The 17,474-nt window shown below is 38.3% G+C and overlaps 1 protein-coding gene across 2 annotated transcripts in view; it reads right to left on the reverse strand.

The window, feature by feature from the left end:
- The window catches only part of TAF4B (TATA-box binding protein associated factor 4b), a 116,518-nt gene that overhangs the window by 61,063 nt on the left and 37,981 nt on the right, over positions 1 to 17,474 (reverse strand). The gene's annotated exons all lie outside the window — the stretch shown is intronic.

The following is a 17,474-nucleotide window of genomic DNA, read 5'->3' on the forward strand; positions in this document are numbered from 1 at the left end:
TGCGGGTAATGAAAGAATGAAATAAAAACAGACTTCTTTGTTTTCATCCAAGATGATTTTAAAACCCCTCAGATATCCCCAGTGCAGTCCACTGTTCCACTGAGGAGGAGAAATCCCCCAATCCCGAAAGGTCCATACCCATGTAAAAGCCCTTGAGAAGAAGCTTTCTAGACTAGCTACTCTGAAACCATATGGTTAAAAGTAGTTTTGTTTTTCCACTTCAGACTTTTGGTGTGCTCCACCTGTACCAATTGAATTCATTAAACCACCTCCTCAAGCAAGTGGCTGCAAAGGGCTTATATTTAAAATATAAAATTATTTTATACACACATATGCAAAAGACATACATATAAAAACACAAAATATGTTTGAGCTCCTTGCATTGTTCCAGCAAAATTAAATAGTTGCTTTTATCTAACAGAATTGCTACATGGCTACAGTACTAAGATGAGTATATATGTTTCAGGATAGAGAAGTGAGAGACAAAAACCTAAAATTCCCTTACGGCATTCTTAACACCCTGTAATAACAAGCATGTTACTGATCATAACTCATGTACCAATGCATAACATAATTTACACAAACATGATTTTATAAAAAACATATTGTTTCTATTTATTGCATGGGCCGAAAGATATATCATGTGGTTTCATGTCAACAGATTTAAATTATGAACCTCCTTGTGGTAATGCATTTATGCACAAAAAAGGGAAATAAAGTATAACTGTCAAGCGCTCAAGATACGAAGGCCTCTGGTGTTCAGCTTTAAAAAGCAGCATGTTAGGAGTGAGAGGGAAAGAGCCCCTACTCACACAGGTATGAGAGATTCAAACTAAATGAAAGAAAGTTAAGTGCTGGACATAGCATTTGCAAGTGGAGAGAAAGAACAAAGGTCTCACAATCTGAACACTATATTTAAAGACCTAACATTAAAAGGTGTGTCTGTGTAATGGAGAAAAGAAAAAAATTTTAATTAGTATCTCAAATCAACCAAATGAAACACGCAATATAAATAAACTGTATGGGGACTTCCCTGGTGGTCCAGTGGATAAGACTCCATGCTCCCAAACCTAGGGGGCCTAGGTTTGAACCCTGGTCAGGGAACTAGAGCCCACATGCCACAACTTAAAGAGCCCACATGCCGCAACTAAAGATCCTGCATGCCGCAATGAAGATCCCACATGTTGCAACTAAGACCTGGCACAGTCAAATACATAAATATTAAAAATAATAATAATAATCTATATGAAAATGGTTGGACTCCACCTCATCAAATGTCACAGAGGTTCTGTCAGAGGGATGGTATGAGAATGGTTCTAAGAATCAATTTACCAACTATGAAAACAAAGAAGTATTCCAGAAACATCTAAACATTTAAAGTCTAAAGTGTAAGACGTAGAGAATGGACATGAGGACATAGGGAGGGGGAAGGGTAAGCTGGGATGAAGTGAGAGAGTGGCATGGACATATATACACTACCAAATGTAAAATAGATAGCTAGTGGGAAGCAGCCGCATAGCACAGGGAGATCAGCTCAGTGCTTTGTGACCACCTAGAGGGGTGGGATAGGGAGGGTGGGAGGGAGATGCAAGACGGAGGAGATATGGGGATATATGTATACATATAGCTGATTCACTTTGTTATACAGCAGAAACTAACACACCATTGTAAAGCAATTATACTCCAATAAAGATGTCAAAAAAAATAAATAAAATCTAAAGCATAAGAATAGTAGAAACCATAAACCTAAAGATGGACCAAGGTCTGAGTAAAAAAAGTATTTTAAAAGGTCTGAGTAGGGAAGAGTAAGACGCGGAGATCACGTTCCTCCCCACACATACACCAGAAATACATCTACGCATGGAACAACTCCTACAGAGCATCTACTGAACGCTGGCAGAAGACCTCAGACCTCCCAAAAGGCAAGAAACCCCCCACGTACCTGGGTAGGGCAAAAGAAAAAACTAAACAGAGACAAAAGGATAGGGACGGGTCCTGCACCAGCGGGAGAGAGCTGTGAAGGAGGAAAAGTGTCCACACACTAGGAAGCCCCTTCGCGGGTGGAGGCTTCGGGAGGCGGAGTGGGGGAGCTTGGGAGCCGCGGAGGAGAGCACAGCAACAGGGGTGCGGAGGACAAAGCGGACAGATTCCAGCGCAGAGGATCGGGCCGACCGGAACTCGCCAGCCGAGAGGCTTGTCTGCTCGCCCGCCGGGGCGGGCGGGACTGGGAGCTGAGGCTCCGGCTTTTGTCGGAGCGCGGGAGAGGACTGAGGTTGGCGGCGTGAACACAGCCTGCAGGGCGTTAGTGCGCCGCGGCTGGCCGGGAGAGAGTCCGGGGAGAAGTCTGGAACTGCCGAAGAGGCAAGAGACTTTTACGTCCCTCTTTGTTTCCTGGTGCACGAGGAGAGGGGATTAAGAACGCTGCTTGAGAGAGCTCCAGGGACGGGCGCGAGCCGCGGCTAAAAGTGCGGAGCCCAGAGACAGACATGAGACGCTAGGGCCGCTGCTGCCGCCACCGGGAGGCCTGTGTGCGAACACAGGTCACTAGCCACAAGCCCTTCCGGGGAGCCTGTGCAGCCCGCCACTGCCAGGGTCCCGGGATCCAGGGACAACTCCCCCGGGAGAACGCACAGGCGCGCCTCAGGCTGCAACTTCTCGCCGGCCTCTGCCGCCGCAGGCCCACCCCACACTCCGTGCCCCTCCCTACCCCCGGGCCTGAGTGACCCAGAGCCTCCGAATCAGCGGCTCCTTTAACCCCGTCCTGTCTGAGCAAAGAACAGACGCCCTCCGGCGACCTACACGCACAGGCGGGGCTAAATCCAAAGCGGAGCCCCTGGGAGCTGTGAGAACAAAGAAGAGAAAGGGAAATCTCTCCCAGCAGCATCAGAAGCAGCGGATTAAAGCTCCACAATCAACTTGATGTACCCTGCATCTGTGGAATACCTGAATAGACAACCAATCATCCCAAATTAAGGAGCCCTGTGGATGAAAGGCTCTTGGTGCTGCAGCCAGGAGTCAGTGCTGTGCCTCTGAGGTGGGAGAGCCAACTTCAGGACACTGATCCACAAGAGACCTCCCAGCTGCACATAATATCAAACAGCAAAAATTTCCGAGAGATCTCCATCTCAACGCCAGCACCCAGCTTCACTCAACGACCAGCAAGCTACAGTGCTGGACATCCTATGCCAAACAACTAGCAAGACAGGAACACAACCCCACCCATTAGCAGAGAGGCGGCCCAAAATCATAATAAGTCTACAGACACCCCAAAACACACCACCAGACGTGGACCTGCCCACCAGAAAGACAAGATCTAGCCTCATCCACCAGAACACAGGCACTAGTACCCTCCACCAGGAAGCCTACACAACCCACTGAACCAACCTTAGCCACTGGGGACAGACACAAAAAACAACAGGAACTACGAACCTTCAGCCTGCAAAAAAGGAGACCCCAAACACAGTAGGATAAGCAAAATGAAAAGACAGAAAAACACACCGCAGATGAAGGAGCAAGATAAAAACCCATCAGACCTAACAAATGAAGAGGAAATAGGCAGTCTACCTGAAAAAGAATTCAAAATAATGATAGTAAGGTTGATCCGAAATCTTGGAGATAGAATGGACAATAGAATGGACAAAATGCAAGAATCAGTTAACAAGGACCTAGAAGAACTAAAGATGAAACAAGCAATGATGAACAACACAATAAATGAAATTAAAAGTACTCTAGATGGGATCAATAGCAGAATAACTGAGGCAGAAGAACGGATAAGTGACCTGGAAGATAAAATAGTGGAAATAACTACTGCAGAGCAGAATAAAGAAAAAAGAATGAAAAGAACTGAGGACAGTCTCAGAGACCTCTGGGACAACATTAAACGTACCAACATTCGAATTATAGGGGTTCCAGAAGAAGAAGAGAAAAAGAAAGGGACTGAGAAAATATTTGAAGAGATTATAGTTGAAAACTTCCCTAATATGGGAAAGGAAATAGTTAATCAAGTCCAGGAAGCACAGAGAGTCCCATACAGGATAAATCCAAGGAGAAATACGCCAAGACACATATTAATCAAACTGTCAAAAATTAAATACAAAGAAAACATATTAAAAGCAGCAAGGGAAAAACAACAAATAACACACAAGGGAATCCCCATAAGGTTAACAGCTGATCTTTCAGCAGAAACTCTGCAAGCCAGAAGGGAGTGGCAGGACATATTGAAAGTGTTGAAGGAGAAAAACCTGCAACCAAGATTACTCTACCCAGCAAGGATCTCATTCAGATTTGATGGAGAAATTAAAACCTTTAGAGACAAGCAAAAGCTGAGAGAGTTCAGCACCACCAAACCAGCTCTACAACAACTGCTAAAGGAACTTCTCTAGGCAAGAAACACAAAAGAAGGAAAAGACCTACAATAACAAACCCAAAACAATTAAGAAAATGGGAATGGGAACACACATATCGATAATTACCTTAAATGTAAATGGACTAAATGCTCCCACCAAAAGACACAGATTGGCTGAATGGATACAAAAACAAGACCCATATATTTGCTGTCTGCAAGAGACCCGTATGCTAACACATATATATGGAATTTAAGAAAAAAAAAAAATGTCATGAAAAACCTAGGGGTGAAACAGGAATAAAGACACAGACTTACTAGAGAATGGACTTGAGGCTATGGGGAGGGGGAAGGGTAAACGGTGACAAAGCAATAAAGAGGCATGGACATGTATACACTACCAAACGTAAGGTAGATAGCTAGTGGGAAGCAGCCGCATAGCACAGGGAGATCAGCTCGGTGCTGTGTGACCGCCTGGAGGGGTGGGATAGGGAGGGTGGGAGGGAGGGTGACGCAAGCGGGAAGAGATATGGGAACATATGTATATATATAACTGATTCATTTTGTTGTGAAGCTGAAACTAACATACCATTGTAAAGCAATTATGCTCCAATAAAGATGTTTAAAAAAAAAAAAAAAAAAAAAAAAAGGTCTGAGTAAAAAATATTTAAAAAAACCCCAAGTATCAAGAAAATGAAAAGACAAGCCACACAATGGGAGAAAATATTTGTAAAAGACATATCTGATAAAGGACTGTTATTCAAAACATATAAAGAACTCTTAAAACTCAACAATATGAAAACAAACAGATTAAAAAATGGGGCAAAGACCTAACAGACACCTCACCAAAAAGATGTGCAGATGGCAAACAAGCACATGAAAAGATTTTCCACATCCTATGTCATCAGGGAAATGCAGATTAAAACAATGAGATACCATTACACGCCTATCAGAATGGCCAAAATCCTGAACACCGACAGCACCAAATGCTGATGAGGGTGTGGAGCAACAGGAACTCTCATTCATTGCTGGTAGGAATGTAAAATGGTACAGCTACTATGAAAGACAGTTTGGCAGTTTATTACAAAACTGAACATACTCTTACCATATGATCCAGCAGTTAAACTTCTTAGTACCAACCCAAAGGAGCTGAAAATTTATGTCCACACAAAAACCTGTACATGGATGTTTATAGCACATATACACTTAATTGTCAAAACTTGGAAACAACCAAGATGTCATTCAGCAGGTGACTGGATAAATAAACTGTGGTAAATCTAAACAATGGAATATTATTGAGTCCTAAAAAGAAATGGTATCATACCATGAAAAGACTAGAGGAACCTTAAATGTACATTATTAAGTGAAGTAAGCCAATCTGAAAAGGCTACATACTGATGATTCCAGCTATATGACATTCTAGAAAATGCAAATTATGGAGACAATAAAATGACCAGCGGTTGCCAGGGGTTAGCAGAGAGGGATGAATATGCAGAAAACAGAGGACTTCTAGGACCGTGAAATATATAGTATCTGTATGATACTATAATGGTCAATACATGTCATTACACATTTGTCAAAACCCACAGAATGTACCACACACCGAGTGAACTGTAAGGTAAACTATGAACTTTGGGTGATAATGATGTCTCGATGCAGGTTCATCAATTGTAACAAACAGACCACTCTGGTGGGGGATGCGGATAATGGGTGAGGCTGTGCATGTGCTGCCATTTTCTACAACGTCCAAATCAATTTTTTGCTATGAACCGAAAACTACTCTAAGAAACAGTCTATTTAAAACAAAAAGGCCAAGTACAAATCGATGAAAAGTCAGGTCACTCCAAAAGAGAATACCAACCAGTTACTTAACACCTTTAGGACTCAAATTTTTCTTCCTTTAAAAAATGAATAACTTAGATTAGGTATTTTCTAAGGTCACTCTCAGCCACTTAAAAGAATGAGGCAGCTCTCTTTGGCCAGGCACAGAACAAATGCCAAGGTGTATTGTGAAGTGGGAAAAAAACTAAACAAAACATAACAAGGTATAGAACAGACTGCACCTCGAAAAAAATACACACACACACACACACACACGGGCATAACGTATCTCTGGATGCACAAGAAATTCTCCTCTGGAGAGGGAAACAGGGAAGCATGGATAGGACGAAGATTTCATTTACACCACACCATACTCCTTTCTACCCTTTGAATGTTGTAGTATATACACAGATTACCCAATCAAATGGTTAGTGATATTTAAAAAAATAATATATAAACAAACAGAGAAAGAAAACTGGAGACAGAAAAATATTATGAAGTTTAGACATATGGCCTCATCTTTCCTTTAAAAAAAAATCAGAATTGTACAAGGTACACAGCACATGGCCTTTACACACATGCACACAACACTGATTGTTCACAATCTCAGCTGTTTGCCAGGTACACAGGCCCTGTAAACTGCACCCTGCTTCCATAGGTGAGGTCCCACATAGCCCCTGCTGAAATCTCACATACAGACTGGAGAGACCAGTACCAAGCCTCCTTACTACCAGTACCATGCACAGTACTAGAACTGAACAGAACTCAATGTTCAATGAGGAGACTGTCGCATGTCTTTTAGAATCTTCTTGCAGCCTTTCTCTGAACTAAGAAGGGAGCTAAACACCCAATAAGATTTGTTCTTGCCTACCCACCCACCCAATTTGGCCCCAAGCTGAACACAGCTCCCTCTACTTCAGCTGCCAGTTGCTGTGGTTACAGAGGGCAGCAGGAATAGAGGAAGACCCCTACTGAGGGAAGAGGAAAAGGTACCACAATAAACAGTACCCGAACCACTTAAAACTTCCTCTAAGAAAGGAGACAGACTAAAGGAAAGCAAAGACAACACAATGTTGTAGCAGCATTATTGATAAGGCTAAATATTGTAAGATAGGCCAAGAGTAATAAAGGCTTTGATGCTGAGGCGTATTTGTGATTCTGGGTTGGCTCAATTTTCAAGGAAAAGAAAGTGAGAACCTCCAAATCGCATCTTCAAGTCTTCTGGTCTAATGCAGTATGTCTTTTAATGAAGGTGCTGTGAAAGATAACCTGTTTCATTTTAAAAGACATACAAAAAGGAAATTTAATAGTGCCTCAGTAGAAAAAGGCTTCCAACTCAAGATTCTGTGGAGAGTAATAGGTTAATATGCAAAAATTAAAGTAGCATTACCCAATTATCATTAATACCTTGCATTTTGGTTTCTGAAACTGATCTAATTCTTCAGCTTTTTATAAAGTTAACCATTGCTTGTACCTACTTTCTTAAATCTCTTCTACCCTCTTAAGATCTATAATAGCACCAGACTAATTTTTCTACAGTAGAGAAAATCACATTAGTTTCCTATTCAAAAACATTTCATGGGGCTTCCCTGGTGGCGCAGTGGTTGAGAGTCCGCCTGCTGATGCAGGGGACACGGGTTCATGCCCTGGTCTGGGAAGATCCCACATGCCGCGGAGCGGCTGGGCCCGTGACCCATGGCTGCTGAGCCTGCGCGTCCAGAGCCTGTGCTCCGCAATGGGACAAGCCACAACAGTGAGAGGCCCACGTACCGCAAAAAAACCAAAAACCAAAACACAAACATTTTATGAGCTCAACCTGATATGCAAGGCCTTCCAAGTAATGACCTTAACTTAGCACTCTTACCTCCCATTCCTCACCATAAAATAGCTCCTACTGATTCTGGCTTTCCTGTTCTAGTCTTTAGCTCCTCTTGCTTTATTATCTTTCAGCTGTCAGTGCCTTATCTATATTCCAGACCTACTTCAAATGCCTACTTTGGAAATGTTGGTTTAACTTATCTTTATACTTTTAAAGCATCTGTCCAATTGCTACATCTTTTGAACTTCCAAGGGTACATTTTGTCTCTGTTATGGTAGGTCTTACTCTGTCTTCCAATAGTCAACTATTTGCCTTATACTTCAACCAGACTAATTTTATTGATCATATTAATCACTCTCATCACCTATCGTTTCTAGCAGAGTAGTCATAAATGGTACTTAAATATTTGAGGAATTTGTATGTGCTCAGAACAGCATGCTGTTTATCTGTGACAATGTATTGGAAAGTAGAAGAATGGTGGGTAAAAAAGATGAGTCAAACTGCCTACCGTGAAATCCTGACTCTGCCACTTACTGTCTATATGAAATAAAGCAAATTAATTAACCTCTCTAGGCCTGCATCATCAGTAAAATGGAGACAATAACAATCCCCACATCTGAGACTGAGGATTGAAGGAAGCAATCATATCATGAAAAAAGGAGTCCCTTTAATATATAAAGAGCTCCTACCAATAACTAAGGAAAAGACCTAAAATCCAATGGAAAAATGTACGAAACATAGAAATCTTCAGTTAATGAAAAATTTTAAATGACTCAAATATAAGATGTTTTACCCTACTCATATAAGAAAAATTTAAGATACAATTTTTCCCTGTTAGATTGGTAAAGTTCACGAGAACATGTGGAAATATGATACCTTAAGCTTTGTTGCTCAGAGTATAATTTGTTAAGCCAACTCCACTGAGGGTTGACATTATCTAATTTAAAATGAATAAACTGCTCTTTCTAGGAATTATGTGAAACGATAGTCATTGCAACTCTGTTTTCTGAGTACAAAACACTGGAAACAACCTAAACATCTATCATTATGTAACTTTGTTTAGAACATCAAATCACAATGATTATATACTGATATAGAATAATCTGCAAGATTTATTACTACTAAGTTGTAAATATCAAAATGGGTTGGCCAAAAAGTTCATTTGGGTTTTTCCATTACATCTTACGGAAAAACCCGAACAAACTTTGTGGCCAACCCAATAAAACATCATATATTGTATACTGCCATCTATGTTGAAAAGATTCTATCTAGAGAGATATGCAAGAAATTGATAACAGTGGTTGGCTCTAGGCTGAGAACCTGGGTAGCAGAGGGAAAATGATGCAAGAGAGAACCTTATTTTTTTCCCACTGTATATCCTTTTGTTCCTTTCGAATGCTATACAAAATGTATGTATTATCTAGTCAAATAAATAAATAATTCACTTAAAAGGTATAAACAAAAAATTTTTATTTTAAGAAGATCAAGTTCTTCCTTTAGGTTACTAATCCCTGGTTAAATAAGGTTACCTTCAATATTCTTTTTTCACCACCCTTGGGCATAACCTCGCTACGTTACCACAGCCAGCTTACAAACGCTGCTTTCTTCCTTCTATGACTTTTTTAAAGGTATCTTTCCTCATGGGAAATTCCCTTTCCTCTTTTTAACTCAAACACAGCATAGGATATTGCAGTATTTCTCAAACTTCAGTGATTGTAGGAACTACTTACGAGTATATTCCTTTGCAGTTCATTCAGCATGTAAGCACAAAGATAATTTTTCCTAAATCGCATTTTACTACGAAAAAATCTGCCTAAAAACTATGAAAGACTTCACAATCTCATCTCTAAGTCTTCATTCATGTAATTTCGCTGTGAGGAATGTTTAAGAACCTAATTTCTAACAAGATTTAGCATAAAGCAACTCCTTCAAGAAGATTTTTTTGTTGTTGAATTTTAACCCTAGATTTAGAGTTTATCTGGGCACAGCTCAGAAGGATGTTTCTTCCGTCTCCTGACTTTCCAAGATTTCGTCACCAGAGACTGTTTTCTCTCTCTTTAAGTCCTTACTTGAATGATTAATCATCTATATTATGTCATACTCTATATAACAAGTATATATCACTGATACACTTGTATATATAAGGACAGACTCTTAATAAATACATAATGAAACAATTAATTACATATGAAGCAAGGTAGAGCACATGTTTAATCTACACTAGAGAATCTGATTCCTGAAATATGAAAAAATGGGACATTAAAGTTGGTGGAATAATATTATCTGTGCAAACGGCATGTAACCTTGTCCTATATTATTTTCTAAGTGTCTTTTAAAGCAAATTTTAAAAAAACCTCTTAATTCCTAGCTGGTAAAATACCTTCTAAGTTATGTAAGTATATATTAATATACATATATATATTATTCATCCATAAATATTTTATAATTTCTCTCTAAAATATAAGAACTCTAAACGAAGACCTTAACCATAAGGCATTATCACCTCTTCAAAAAATCAACAATAATTCCTTATTATCATCAAATAGCCAGTCTGTTTAAATAGAGTTAACTCTACAAACATGCACAGGTACTGTAATATTTATCACTTCTGATTCTGAAGTACGAAGAATAAAACACAAATCTCTGGCACCCTCTGGTGTTTAAACACTATATAGCTTCCCTTATTCATCCCAGATGTACTGACAAGCACAACAGAAAATATGATTTACACTGGGAAAAAGTCACAAAAATGTTCTTTTCAGTTAAACAGGTAGTTATGAAAATACAGGCAGATATCACTCTATGTTATTAAACCTCATCCAGTTAAGACAGGATCTAATGCCATACACTATTACCTCCTGTTATTTATTAACAAGAGTCAATATTAAGGGTCTATTTTAAGCTTCATTTTAACAATAACTAAAGTGATCTTAAGTATCCAAGAAAGAAAACTGAAAGACATTACTATAAAAAGATATGCATAAAACCACACATAACCCAAATAACTAGAAAATATTATACGAAAATGAAAAGTGTATCTTTGTGCAAAAATAAAATATATCTTAAAAATAGATTATATCTAAGATTATAGATAATCCTATTCTCTTTTTCAAAATTCATTATTTCAACAAATTTCTGAATGCTTATTATGAACAAGGCATTGTTCTAAATGTTAGGTATACAATGGTAAAGTTATTGTAAACTCTCAGAGATTTAAAAAGGAGTGGGGCGCATAAAGAAGGGTAAATAAATGAATAGGGTAACTTTAGATAGTGCCTCAAGACAGCAGATATGACTGAAAAAGGAATAAAGAGAGAGGATTTATCTAAACAGATATAAAAACATATAATGAAAGATAACTGAAAATGCAAAAATATTAACACAGAAATAAAACAAAAACAGCACTAAAATGAAAATCTAGAAATGTACCCTTGTATAACTGAGAATTTACTAAAAGGTAAAGTAGCATTTCAAATCAGAAAAGTAAGGATGATGAAATCTTCAGTAACTGTTGTTAAGATGAGCAACCCAACTGGGAAAAGGTAATTTCTGTTTAAGCTATTTACAAAGATAGAATCAAGAATTACTGAAGATTTTGTAAAGGTCTATTGCATATATGAGGTGTGTATAGATAACTTGGAAGAAAATATAGGAGCACATCATTATGAGCTAAGGATAGGGAAAGATTTTTTAAAATAATGCAAAAGTCAAAAGCTATAAAGGAAGAGACTAATAAAGTTAATACTGTGATTTAAAATCTTCAAATAACAAGACACTAAAAACAAAATTACAAGTTAAACAAAAGATTGGGAGAAAAATATTTATAACATACACAATGAAGATCTACTCTCAGGAATTCCCTCACGGTCCAGTGGTTAGGACTTTGTGTTTTCACTTCTGAGGGCCCGGGTTCAATCCCTGGTTGGGGAAATAAGATCCCACAGGCCACACAGCGCGGCCAGGAAAAAAAACCAAAAACTATTTTCCAATATACAAGTTTAGAAAGCAATAAGCACTCAATAGCTAAATGAGCAAAAGTAGTAAGCTAGAAACTACCTAAAGAAAATACTAATGGTGACACTTTTGCTTCAGGCATTAACTGGACTAGATTTACCCATGAGAAATTACATGACATTCTTCTAATTTAGACCAGCTTATTTTCATTCCAGTGTTGGATGCACAGAAGTTGTCAAAAAGGTGTCAGTAAAAATAAACACTGAGCACCTTCTAAAAGTAGAACTGCCTCAGGGGCAAATGCCTGTGGCTAGCACTAGTTTTCAGGCCTCTGTTAAAGTGGAGAAACTCTTAAGTCAGGTTCTCTAGAACAGGTACTAACATGGTCCCAAGTCAATAGTCATCCCTGGTTCCTATGGGACACAGTCACAAATCTTCTTTGGAGTAAAGCAAACTCAATTTGGGTCACCAGATTTAATCTGATTTACCCATCCACTGAGGTTTTAAATTCAGCAATTACATTTTTCACTTCTAAATGTCCTATTTGGTTCTTTATCAAATCTTTGTATTCATTTTTTAATAGATAATTGTTACTTGCTCATTTTTTTGTGATTCCACATTTTATTTTTAACGGTACGCGGGCCTCTCACTGCTGTGGCCTCTCCTGTTGCGGAGCACAGGCTCCGTATGTGCAGGCTCAGTGGCCATGGCTCATGGGCCCAGCCGCTCCACGGCATGTGGGATCTTCCCGGGTCGGCATGAACCCACGTCCCCTGCATCAGCAGGCGGGCTCTCAACCACTGTGCCACCAGGGAAGCCCTATGAGAGTTTTTAGTACTGAATATTTGATCACCCAATGTTTGAAGTCAGTGGCATTCCAATTGTGTTGATGTTTCCTTTGCTTGGGGTGACCTTTCCTTGTAGGCTTTATCTTTGAAAGTGAACACATGCATACATACCAGAAAAGAATGAAATGACATTATTAAAGTGCTGGAAGCAAAAAAAGAAAAGCCAACCTATAATTCTAATCTCACTCCTGACATCACTGTCTACATAAACAACCTAATTTAAAAATTATCAGAAATAAGAACTTAACAAGGGGGTTGGCATATAATTTTTTTTAAAAAAGCAACCTAGGGAATTCCCTGGTGGTCCAGTGGTTAAGACGTGGGCTTTCACTGCTGTGGGCCCAGGTTCAATCCCTGGTTGGGGAACTAAGATCCCACAGGCTGCGCGGCGTGGCCAAAAATAAATATAAATAAATAAAAAGCAACCTACATTTCTATATACCAGGAACAGAAAAGGCAATTACCAAAAATTTTACCTATAACAGCAACAAAAAGGTGCCTAGGAATAAACCTAACAGATAAACAAAACAAATGGTGTACAACCTGTATAGATAAAATTATATCACTTTACTGAAAGATGTTAAAGAAAGCATGCATAAATGGAGACATAAATCATGTTCATAGATAGAAGGTTCAAAATTATAAAGAAATCAGCTGAAGGACAATGGACCTATAGGCTCAAGGCCATGTTGGTCAAATTCTAACAGGTTTTTTGTGGAATTTAAACTGATGCCTAAATTTATATGAACAGCAAAATCCCAAGAATGGCAAAAAAAATCAAGAAGAGCAGGGGAAGCGGGTATGAAAGTGGAGGAAGGAGGGTGTAAAAGTAGAGGAAGGAGAGGAAATAAAAAAATAAAGAGGGATAGGTAGGAGACATGCCTTAACAGAGGTAAAATTTATTTTGAAGTTATAGTAAATTGAGCAGTATGCTATTGGAAATAAATTAAACAGTAAGATAAAATAGATATTTAAAAAAAAGATTAACAGAATAGATAAGCCCAGAAAAGACCGTGCCTATACAGGCACACCTCCTTTTATTGCACTTCACTTCATTGTGCTTCGAGATAATGTGTTTTTTACAAATTGAAGGTCTGTGGCAACCCGGTGGTCAAGCAAGTCTACCAGCGCCAGTTTTCCAATAGCATTTGCTCATTTCGTGACTCTTCGTCACATTTTGTCAGTTCCTGCAATATTTCAAACTTTTTCATTATTATTTTATTTGTTATGGTGATCTGTGATCAGTGATCTTTGATGTTACTATTGTAATCGTTTTGGGTCACCACAAACCATGCCCATACAAGATTGCCGACTTAATAGGTAAATGTTGTGTGTGTTCTGACTGCTCTACCAACCAGCCATTCCACAGTCTCTCTCCCTCTCCTCAGGCCTCCCTATTCCCTGAGACATGACAATATTGAAATTAGGCCAGGTAATAACCCAACAATGCCTCCTAAGTGTTCAAGTGAAAGGAAGAGTTACTCATCTCTCACTTTAAATCAAAAGCTAGAAATGACGAAGATTAATGAGGAAGGCCTGCAGAAAGCCAAGATAGGCCGAAAGCTAGGCCTCTTGTGCCAGTTAGTCAAGTTGTGAATGCAAAGGAAAAGTTCTTGAAGGAAATTAAAAGTGTTACTCCAGTGAACACACAAATGATAAGAAAGTGAAACAGCCTTACTGCTGATATGAAGAAAGTTTTAGTGGTTCTGGACAGAAGATCAAACCAGCCACAACATTTCCTTCAGCCAAAGCCCAAATCAGAGTCAGGTCCTACCTTTCTTCAATTCTATTGATACAAAAGCTGATACAAAAGAAAGTTTTAGTGGTTCTGGACGGAAGATCAAACCAGCCACAACATTTCCTTCAGCCAAAGCCCAATTCAAAGTCAGGTCCTACCTTTCTTCAATTCTATGGATACAAAAGCTGAAGAAGAAAAGTTTGAAGCTAGCAGAGGTTGGTTCATGAGGTTTAAGGAAAAAAGCTGCCTCCGTAACATAAAAGTACAAGGTGAAGCAGCAAGTGCTGATGTAGAAACTACTGCAAGTTATCCAGAAGATCTACCTAAGATAATTAATAGAAGTGGCTACACTAAACAACATACTTCTAATGTAGACAAAACAGCTTATACTGGAAGAAGATACCATCAGGACTTTCATAGGTAGAGAGGAGAAGTCAACCCCTGGCTTCAAAGCTTCAAAGGTCAGGCTGACTCTCTTGTTAGGGATTAATGCAGCTTATGACCTTAAGTTGAAGCCAATGCTCATTTACCATTCTGAAAATCCTAAAATTAGGGTTCAGAATCCAGCAAAGAAAAGTACCCTAAGTCTTAGTTGAAATACCTGAGGTACTACATCCTATAGTCAGGGAGAACCAAAGGGACATGGAGTCTTGGAAAGATTACAGCCTAGATTTGAATTCAGTTACTGACTAGATGAAGGCAATCTGCTCCTCTCCTGCCAACCAGCAAACTGGATAAGTTCTCTTTCTGGAGGTAATTAATCCAAAACCCCTATAATTATTTTTTACACATATTTGACACTGACTCAAAAATTACTAAGTTCATACCAAGAAATAGGACTAAAAAGCCAAATAACAGAAACAGACTTACAGACAACCTGGATGTTGGGAATATTAGGTATGAACTTTAATATAACTATGACTAATTTTTCAAGAATGCAGAGGATAATTCCAATAGAGAACAAAAATCTATTAAAAAAGAAATGGAGGTGTGGTTTCTGGTAATGACAGAGTAGCTTAATTAATCATTACAAAATCAACATACAACTTTTTAAAAAGGCAATCACTTTAAAAAATGGGAAAAAGGCAACCAGAAACTAGAGAGAAGTCAACCCTTGAAATATGGTAACAACGATGGGTAAAATTTGTGAGTTTATGTCTTTTGGCCTGAAAGCACTCTCCAGCCTGTGCAGCCGTATTCTTGGTGTCAGAGGACAGATTTCAGTGTTGAAAGAGCACTTGGACAATTAGGGAAGATACACCAGAATGTAAGGCTCCACAGAGCAGTAATCCCTCAAATCTGCATATAAATCTGACCTAATCATTGACTGATGGAAGAACTACATATGCCCCAGGGGACACCCCAGCAGCCTAACAAAAACAGCAATAGGAAGGGGAAAGAACTGAGTGAATATTTCAGCTGCTACTCAACCTAAAAAAGACTAAGTTTGGAATTTAAGAACAGTCAAGTTAAACTAAAATGAAGTCTACTAAATTAAAAATCAGTCTTCAGGAACATAACTGAATCCAGAGTCAATAATTACTAGATATGTGAAAAAACAGAAAGTCATGAATGTTCTGAACACAATGAAAACTTATAAGACGTATGAAAAACTGGAAAATGGGACCTAGAGTTAAAAAAAAAAAAGTTGGCAGAAATGAGTCAAATGTTGCAATTAGCAAAGATTTTTAAGGAAGCATACAAATATGCTGACAGATTTAAAGGAGCATAAAGATCAAAGAAAATAACAGAGCCTTGGTATATGCAGGAAAATATCAAAGTCTAATGCATATATAATTGGATTCATAAAAGGACAGGAGAGATAATGGTATGAATATATATAATGATATGAATGAAAACTGACTTTTCATCAGAAACAATGGAGACCAGAAAACAATGGAATAACATCTTTAAGTCTTCACAGTAAAGAAGACTGGGTCAGCCTACAATTTCTAATTGGGGAAAAAAAAAACCTTCCCTTCTAAAGGGAAGGTAAACAAAAATAGTTCTCAGGAAAAGGAAAACAGAAGAGTTGTCACCAGAATTACAGACCAAGAAATGCTATAGGAAGCTCTTTAGCTGAAGGGAAAAAATACCACTGAAAACTGAACTCTACAGAAAAAAAAGAAGAGCACTGGGAACGTTTTAAAGAAAAGAAAGAATATTTTAAGGGAAAAAAAAAAGGACTTTAAAGCTAAAATCATAACACTGTGGATACACACATACATTTATAATGCATGCTGATGTAACACATATGAAAATAAAAATATATAGCACAGAAGAAGAGAGTGAGGTAAATGGACTTATATTGTTGCAAAGTTCACATATTTTATGTGTGGTACTATATTAACTCCAAATAGAGTGTATACTAAAAATACATGTTATAGCATATTGTAATCCCTGTTGATCAAAAACAAAAAAATGCAGATATAGATAAGAAGCCAACAGAGGAATTAAAATGAAATATAAAATAATAATCACTTACCCTAAAAGACAAAAAACAAATGAATAAAATAGCAAAATATTAACCTAAAGAAACAACTGTTGAATTTCATAAGAAAAGCTCAACCTAGCTATATGTAATGTATAAAGGACACTCTTTAAATACAAAGACACATGTAGGTTGAAAAAAAGGAAGGAAAAAGATAGAATATGCAAACAGTAACAAAGCTGAAGTGTTTATATTCAGCAGATAAAATACACAGCAATACAAGAAATATTTTCAAATAAAGAAGGACATGTGGGGACTTCCCTGGTGGTCCAGTGGTTAAGACTCTGTGCTTCCACTACAGGGGGCCCGGGTTTCATCCCTGGTCCGGGAGCTAAGATCCTACATGCCACGCAGCATGGTCAAAAATTTTTTTAAAATAATAATAAAATAAATAAATAAAATTTTAAAAAATAATAAAAAAGGACATTTAATTATGATAAAAGGGCCAATTTATTAGAAAA

The sequence above is a fragment of the Globicephala melas genome, chromosome 13, assembly GCF_963455315.2.
Source record: "Globicephala melas chromosome 13, mGloMel1.2, whole genome shotgun sequence".
NCBI classification, from domain to species: Eukaryota; Metazoa; Chordata; class Mammalia; order Artiodactyla; family Delphinidae; genus Globicephala; species Globicephala melas.